We start from the raw sequence: 8,166 nt of genomic DNA on the forward strand, positions 1-8,166 counted from the left end.
GCAAAATAAAATGCAGTTCCAGTCAGTTCCGTGCTCTGATACACCTTACTTAACTTCTTTCAAGGTCTCGCTTTAAATTGCATCCCAAATTATGTATCATTTCTTCCATCTCAAAAAGTGCATCGCTTCAGACAGCCCCATTAGTTTAGCATTCAAGTTGCAGCCTAATGGTGATTTTTCTCTAAAATGAGCAAGTTAATATCTGCTATTTGCTGTGATAGTTTGGAAGAAATGAATGCTCTCTGTGGTGAACCCAATGGTGCTTGCTTTAAATTATCATTTAAATATAAACCTTTTCAAGTTCTTGTGGGCTTTTTTTTTTCTTTTTTTTCTTTTTTTTTTTTTTCTTCTCCTTTTCCAGTTAGTTAACTTTCAAGATGTGAATGCCTGCAATGTCTGGAGAGGTTTCCTCTTCGGTTAGGTAAAGTTGAATGGTCATGAAATGTAGCAGGAGAAGCCTGATGTCTTCAATCTAGCAATAAAACAAATACAGCATGGTTGGCAGCAGAGCTGAATGCTTTTATGCTGACCAGCTTCAGATCTGTCTAGGTGGCAACTTGAACACTGAGAGAAAGAGGGGGCTCCGTCCTTTCCTCGCTCAGCCCTTGGCTATACTGCTGAGGGTGTCAGGATGGACCTCAACTCCCTGAATTAAGAAGCTAATACCAAGCTCCTTCTCACAGTGAGAAACGCCCTTCAGAAGCCAGCTCAACCATCTGTCCCAGTGCCTCTGTCTCCTCGCCCCAGGCATACACGTCCCTTGTGGAAGAGGGTCTCACCAGGCCCTGAAGATGTCTGTGATGTGGATCCTCCACCACCCCCAGGCGATCCATCCAGTTCATTGTTATCCCTTCAGATTTTCTGCCTACCTGACTCGAAACTCCCTTGTGTGAATTTAAGGCTGTAGTCCTTATTGTATTCCCAGTGGATACAGAAGGTAGACAATTAATTTTCTCTCTGTGATGCCTACATGAAAATGGCTACCCTGAAGCTACCTTATTCCCTCAGTCTTCCCTGTTGGGTTGTGTTTTGGAAAACTCTGAAGGAGCCTGAAGGACCTGGGGTGTCGTGTCTGAGAGCTGGGGGCAGCCAGCCCTGAAGTCGGGCAGCTTGACAGTGTAGGTTTCCGTAGCCAGGTTTTAATCATTTTGATCTAGATTGCCAGTTGTGCTGCATCAGTTGTGCTGGGGATTTCAGCGAGGACACTTATTAACAAGGGAAGAGACGGTAACTAAGCAGCTGACAGATGGTCATGACTTTAACACCCTGTCAAGCGCATGCTGTATCTGAAATTATGACTTGAGCACTTCTGCTGAACCTCTTTTTTTTCAGCTCCCATCTGGGTAATCTTCACCTGCCCTCCCCTTCTCCTTTCTTCAAGGATGACGTTGAGAAAGAGAGGGGCTTTCACACAGCCATGCTTCCTGCCTCAGCGTGCCAAGCTTTCCCCAGGTTAATTCAGCTGTTGTTTTCTCACTACAAACCTCCCAGTTTATGATTCAGTGTAAAAGTAAGCTGGGAGGTAATGCCTGATTGTGCAAGGCATTTAGGCAGAGACATCTTATGATTCAGATAGTGCCATACATTGAAAACTAAGCCAGACATTTCTAAAGTAAATGAGCAAATAAGCTGCCACCTAAAGACATATCCATGGCTTGCTGTATCTTTGTATTTGAAGGAGACATTTTCAGGCCAATAATCCATGTGAATGAAGAGGAGAAAGGGAAAGGAAGAAAAAAATGCATCTAGATCCCCAGTCTTTCAAAAGTGCTTGATCACCACCTCCTCCTGAGACAACACCCTACAGCAAATGGATTCCCAGCACTTAAGAAGACAGAGTAAAAGGGTTATTGACAAAGGGTCAATTGCCTCCAAACGAAGAATGTGCTGTTGAATAGACTGTAATAGAAGTTTTATGTCTGTTGAGCAAACCCCACCTTCCGAATGGCAACACACAGCACATTTGTCACTTGTGCCACAAAGTCCACAGCTCAGGCAGCCTGAGCAGTGCGAGCACCAAGGATATATTTAGGCAAGGAAAAAAAAAGACTGCTTTCTGAGATGTGTCAGCTGCCGTCTTCTAACCCACGGGGTTTAAACAGGTCTTGGTGCTGAAGGTACAAGGACAAGCCATTCTTCAAAACATTAGCTCCTTTGCTTCTTCGTACTCTGCATGACGTGACAATGGTCACATTCCTCTGGTGCTAGCAGTGACAACCTCACACTCATTGAAGAATACAAAGCTCTTGCCACAAAAAATCAGAGCATTCACTGACACTGTCTCATCCCGTGCGAAAGTTCTTACACATCTCCCTGCTATTCCTGAACTATCTCCCTCATTCCCAGAGTCATATAAATATCTAAATATCTTTCCCAGGGGAGCAGACGAGAAAGGCTGCACAGCCAGTGAGGTTCTGGTGGGTTGTAATACTTTGTTGTTGATGATAATCTGGGCACTTGGCTGCTCTAACTGGCCCAGGCAATGGTACCTGGCCCCTTTGAAACAAGGGTACTGTCACGATGTATGATACATCCCGATGTGTAAGGAAAGCTGTTGCAAAAATCATCATTTGGTTTATTTGTTGCTCCCTGGTGGTGTTGGGAAACAAATTTTTGCACTCCAGTAAAGTTCAGTATGCCAGCAGGAGAAGATATTGATGATATTTGGGCAGCAAGCACTACACGAGGGAGGACGCTTTTAGACATGAGCTCAGGGCTGATGTCCCAGGGGAAGGAATAGGCACTGACTTGCCTGGTGGTAGTGCACCCACTCCTCCATCCCACTGGCCCTGCAGGTGCCCCCAAGCCCTATCCCCATAATGGACCAGGGAATGCCCCATAAGGGACTCCAGATCCTTCCCTGCAGGTGCCTGCAACCGACCCCTTCATAAAACCCCTTCATAAACCCTGCACACAATGCTGCTCAGCACCAGGTAAATGCCTGAATGCTTTAATAAAGGAAAAAAAAAAATGTAGAAAAAAAAATGTTTCACTGCTTGGGCAGTGAAAAAAAAAATAAGGGCAGGCAAAAGGAAGGACAAGAGAAGGGGGCAGTGCTGTGGAAATTTCTTCCTGCAAAGCTCTGAGCATCCTCTGCAAGTGTCGGGTGCTCTTGAATCCCCATCATCCCAGCACTGTTCAGTACCAGACATTATACCCTGACAACAAGGTGTCCCCCTGGGCCTCCACAGGAATCTTTTTGTTGCTTTCGAGACACTTTGTCTAGCAGGATAGCAGGAAAAGCGCACAATAAAATGTCTCCTTTTGTTTAAGCTGACTGATTTGAAGCTCCTGAGTAATAAAGCTCAAGCCTAGTTGGTGTTCCCATATCCAGGTGAATACTGCAGCACGAAGAGGTGGCTGGCCAAGCTGCCTTTGTGCTGGGTCACTCCCAGACCTGGAAGAACAGCTCCTAAAAATAGTGAATTAAAAGCAAAAAGCAAGCAAACAAACAAAAATACACCCATAAATGCAGCTAATTGCAGGAGAGAATTCAAACCCAAATTAACTGGCGTGAATTTGGTGGCCATCTTGAGCAATCTGCTGTCAGCAGGAGCAGTTGCTGCTCCAGAAGTTGTGCTCTGCCCTTTGCAGGGGCGGCATCTTTCTCCCCCCCTGCAGCCAGCTGCCTGGCCCTCCTGTGCCACAGTCTGCTGCTGCCGAGCACTGAATCACATCTGCATCGTGCACATCCAGGTGCAGGAGCCCTCGTCTTCATTCCTGCTTGTGAAGTGTCAGGCACACCTAGGGAATCCTATAAATAATAAATAACAATCACACATGCACATATTCATAACCAAGTCACTGTTTACATAGTGAATATTCAGCACCCACCAGATGGTTCTTCTTTCGCTGCCTCCAAAATGGAAATGACCAGTTACTAAAGATAAAATATTCCTTCCCTGTTGCTGCTTCCCCAGGGCTCCTACTTGTTGTTCTCTTGCAGAACTGCTGCTCCCTGGAGAAGCAAGCCTTTCAGCCCTGGAAACAGTGAAATCAGATCTGAAATATGAAATGTTTCAGCAAGAGCTGCAGATAAATGAACACAGTGTTAAATCAATTCCAGAAAATAGACTTGGATTAATCCTCCTGCCTGCCGCAGCGGTGTTCTGGGAGAAGTGATCTCCCTCCCTGCTGCCGCACGGCTGCTGCCTGGCCATGAAGATGCTCCTCCAGCAGGTCTGTGAGAGCAGTCCCTAAATGACTTTGGCTCTGCAAAAATGCTAGCTATCACCTAGTGCACTGCATGCCCTGGATATAATTGCAGTCTTCTTCCTAACCACTACCCCAGCTACCGTGCAGGTGGCGATGATTTTCAGTGAACACTCGCTGTATGGAGGGCCAGGTTCTCCCTGCTTAATTTCTGCCCGCTCCAGGGTGTGCCTTTTCCATTTGGGATTCACTGCCTAAAATGCACTCACAGCACCGGGGGCTGAGCCAGACCTGCAGCCACCTGCTGACCAAGTCAAACGCCATCCCGCCCACTGCCCTGCCCTGTCCCCGTGTGTCCTGTGAAGGGGCTGCTCCTGCCCCAGACCACTGATGGCTTTGTATCAAAGGCTCTGGGCTCAAACTCTGGCAGGTGCAGGAGGAGCACTTGGCTTTCTGAGCACACATTTAAGCACTGAATGTGGTGCAGAGGAAGGGCTGTTATCCCCCCCAGCCCAGTGCCCACTGGAAGGGGTTCCTGCAGCACCCCTGAGTGGGTTGAAGTGTCAGACTTCTGTCCATCCCCACCTCTGGGCACCTCTCTGTCCCTAACTGTGATCAACAGCATCTTGTCCTGGAGATCTGCCTTGATGGCAGGAACCACCTCATGTGTCTGGTATCAAAGGAAGCCCTTAGCGCTGCTTCGACGAAGCTCAAGGTCAGGCTGGCGGCCACGTTTCAAGGGCAACTGCGCCTCAGGCTGCCTGAAGGGAGGGCACACTCCTGCCAGGTGACATCCTGCCTGATCCCAGGCTTCCGAGGATCTCCCAAGGCCAGCAGCAGCCCAGGGCCTGCAGAGGTGCCATGGTGTCTGCTCTGTGCACGGCACCTTCGGCCTCCTCCTCCTCCTCACTGGGGAGCAGCAAGGACGGGAAGGATTCACGTCCAAATAGGCGGTGAGGAGCTGCAGGATGGCGCTAAGAAAAACGAATGAAATACGACCAAGCGGTCCCCACGGCAGTGACACTCGGAGGTGTCCCCTTTGCTTCTCCCAGGCTCCTGCCCGGCGGATTTGGGGCGCGCACAGCCGGCACCCAGGCGTCCGAAACGGAGCCCCCCGCTCCGCGCAGGGGCCCGGGGAGGCCGGTAGGTGGTGCTGGGGGCCCGCCGAGCCCCCGCTGCCAGCTCGCAGCGAAACGCCACCTCCTCGGGGGCTGGCACGGGCTGGGCACGGTGCTGGGAGGGGGACAAGGCAGCTGGGCAGCAGATTCGGTCAGTGGCTATAAGCAAGCCCCCCCCACACGCCTCCCCAGGTCGCCAGTGGTGAGGACCTCGCCATCCTGCCCGCAGGAGGACAGAAGGTGCTCCAGATGCGAGTTTTACCCACAGCACTGGCTGCAGCACTTGCCCTTTGCCACAACACAGCTAAATCTGCTCCATCCAGGAGCTTCCCAAGCTTTTGCTTCGCTTCACGGCTTTTCTTGGCCCCTTACAGAGCCTGTGCGCCAAGCTGGAGAGCCTGGGGGAGATTCCCTGGGCAAGGCAGAGGTGAAGACCTCGAGCCCGTTCAGTCAGCTCCTGGCATTTTTAAGCCTCTCCAAGGAAGTGCTTTGGGAGCAGAACATCTCCCAGCCTGTTTGGCCTGCAAGAGTCCCAAAGCAGGGCTGTGGGTTTATCACCAGGCTGCGTCCACCAGCAGTGGCAGTGTTTCTATCGCGGGGTGGCATTGCTAGCCATTAATAGCACGGCACCCACCCACGCTTCCCTTCTAGTTTCAGCTATGAAGAGACATCCCCGTGCTTTCCTGGTGTAACTCCAGCCTGACAGACACCACATTTCCTCTTCCTGGTGGTGGCTTCATTTCAGTGCCCATGGGAAGGAGCGGGGGGAGAAAGGAGGTGTAAGGCTCATTAGGAATGAAGTTGATGATAAATTATACACACAGTAAAACCAGTATGAGCAGAGAAATTATCCAATAATTCCTAGTTGATGAACAGGGCTCAAGCACTTGCTGCATGCTCCAGGCTGAGAAGAGGGTGGACGTGGCTGGCGTCTGGGTTGGCACGGCTGGGAGGAGATGTGGTGCCCCCCACACAGCATGCAGGGGAGCTGCAAGGGGCCGTGGGTGCCCAAATTTTAGAGAGCTTCCCTGTCTCTTTCCAGAACTGGGTGTTTGCTGGTGCAGGAAGCCTTGAGCAGGACAGGACACTTCAGGGGGGCCATACTGCTGCTCTCTTAGGCTCTTCTCAAGCTATTTGCAGCCAGCTACATCCAGAACCACAATACCAGTCCGCACAATCCCCTTCCTGACCTTGGCTAGCCCTCTCTTTGTATTTTCTTGTGCTCTTTTTTCATCCTGATTCTATTCTGTCCATGGAGGAAAAGGCCCACAAGACAGTTAGCAAAGATGGTTTTGTGGAGTGTTTCATGTATGAGACAGCCTGTTTAGGGTTAATGACCCTTGGAAAGGACCGTGCTGCTGTGCAGTAGCTAGCTGTGCGGCTGGCAGCTTGGTGTAGCCAGGGAGCACATCAGTGTGCTGTGTCTGCCACGTGCTCCTGGGCAAGCCAGGCATGTGCGCAGGGACACATCCTGCATGCAGAGCTCTGCCTTCAGCCCGAGTGCTAATATGGTTCATTACGTGATGTGCATCTTCCTCGCTGGCTTTCCCAGCTCGGGCTGTCAGCTCACATCTTTCCCCCCTAATCCATTGACATTCTCATTAAAACTACCACCGCTTTTCCCTGGTATCTTCGCAATCAATCTCTCATTGCTTGAAGCATCATCGCAAATGCCATTTCCTGATTAAGAAGGTCAAGTACTCAGAGTGGATCTTCTTCTAGTCCACCAGAAATTACCAGCAGCACCTCCTGACGCAGGGGGGTTGTTTCCCTTACATTTGCAGGAAAGATTTGACTCTGATCTATGACCTTCATTTCAGGAAATTCTGCTTACCTCTCTGCAAGCTCCATATAGCTAAGTATGCATTTTATTCCTCCCTTCCACGCACATGCATAAGAGAGCGAGTTGTTTTTTTTCCATAGAATGAATGGACCCAGCTTCCCATCTGCACATATCAACAGAGCCACAAGCAGGCAGTACACACACCCTGAGCTTTCAGAGCTGACTCTGGCAGGATCTGGGGAGAAAGAAGAGGAACATTTGGTAAGGGTCAGGATGCTGGGGTGGAGAGGGGAAGGCACTGGGCAAGAAGCTGCACCAGCTGCCTGTGGGGACACGGGAGCAGGTGGGGACTCCTGAGAGGAACCGCTGGAGGCAGCACTGGCTGGGAGCAGGGGGCTGAGTGACACTTGTCAAGACAAGCAGTTGTGTTTAAACCACAGCAGTGGCTTAGACAATTTGAGCTGCCCATGCTGAGCCACGCTGCCTGTTGGCGTGGGGCTTGGGGTGGTGGGCAGCACCTCAGGAACACCTCACGTCCCCCAGCCAGCCAAAAAAAGAAGGTCTGGAGCAGTGGAGAAATGCCATGTCTGTGAGCATCGAGCTGCTCTGTCCCGCCAGGCCAGCAATTGTGAAGAGCCAATTAGCATATCTTAATGTAACTGATTAGTGCCTGGTCACGCAGCCTGGGTGGCGGGTGATGTTTGAGGCAGATTTGAAATTACAAGCATGCACACAGCAAACCGCGAGGGAGCCAGCGGTGGGAGAGATGATTTCCCATCTTAGCAGCTGTGGCCCCCGTTTCTCTGCTATTACCCACAGAAAGCTGCCTTCAAACAGCCCTGCCAAGGCCCAGGGTGAGCACTTGAAAATTAAGAAATTAACTTTCTTAATTAACGCGGCGGAGGTGGCTGCTGTGACCGCCGGGGGGTACAGGTGGGGGATGCTGAGCTGTGTTTAGGCTCTGGGTGCAGCGTGGGGCAGCCCGGAGGCCCCCACCCAGGCTGTAAAATGGGGGTGGCACTGCCACAGCCCTGGGGTGGCCGTCACAGCTCCCTGGGAGTGCTCCAGGGCTGCAGTGCTGGTACCCAATAAAAGGAGCTGCTGCCTGCAGGA

Source organism: Aythya fuligula, chromosome 5 (assembly GCF_009819795.1).
Source record: "Aythya fuligula isolate bAytFul2 chromosome 5, bAytFul2.pri, whole genome shotgun sequence".
NCBI classification, from domain to species: Eukaryota; Metazoa; Chordata; class Aves; order Anseriformes; family Anatidae; genus Aythya; species Aythya fuligula.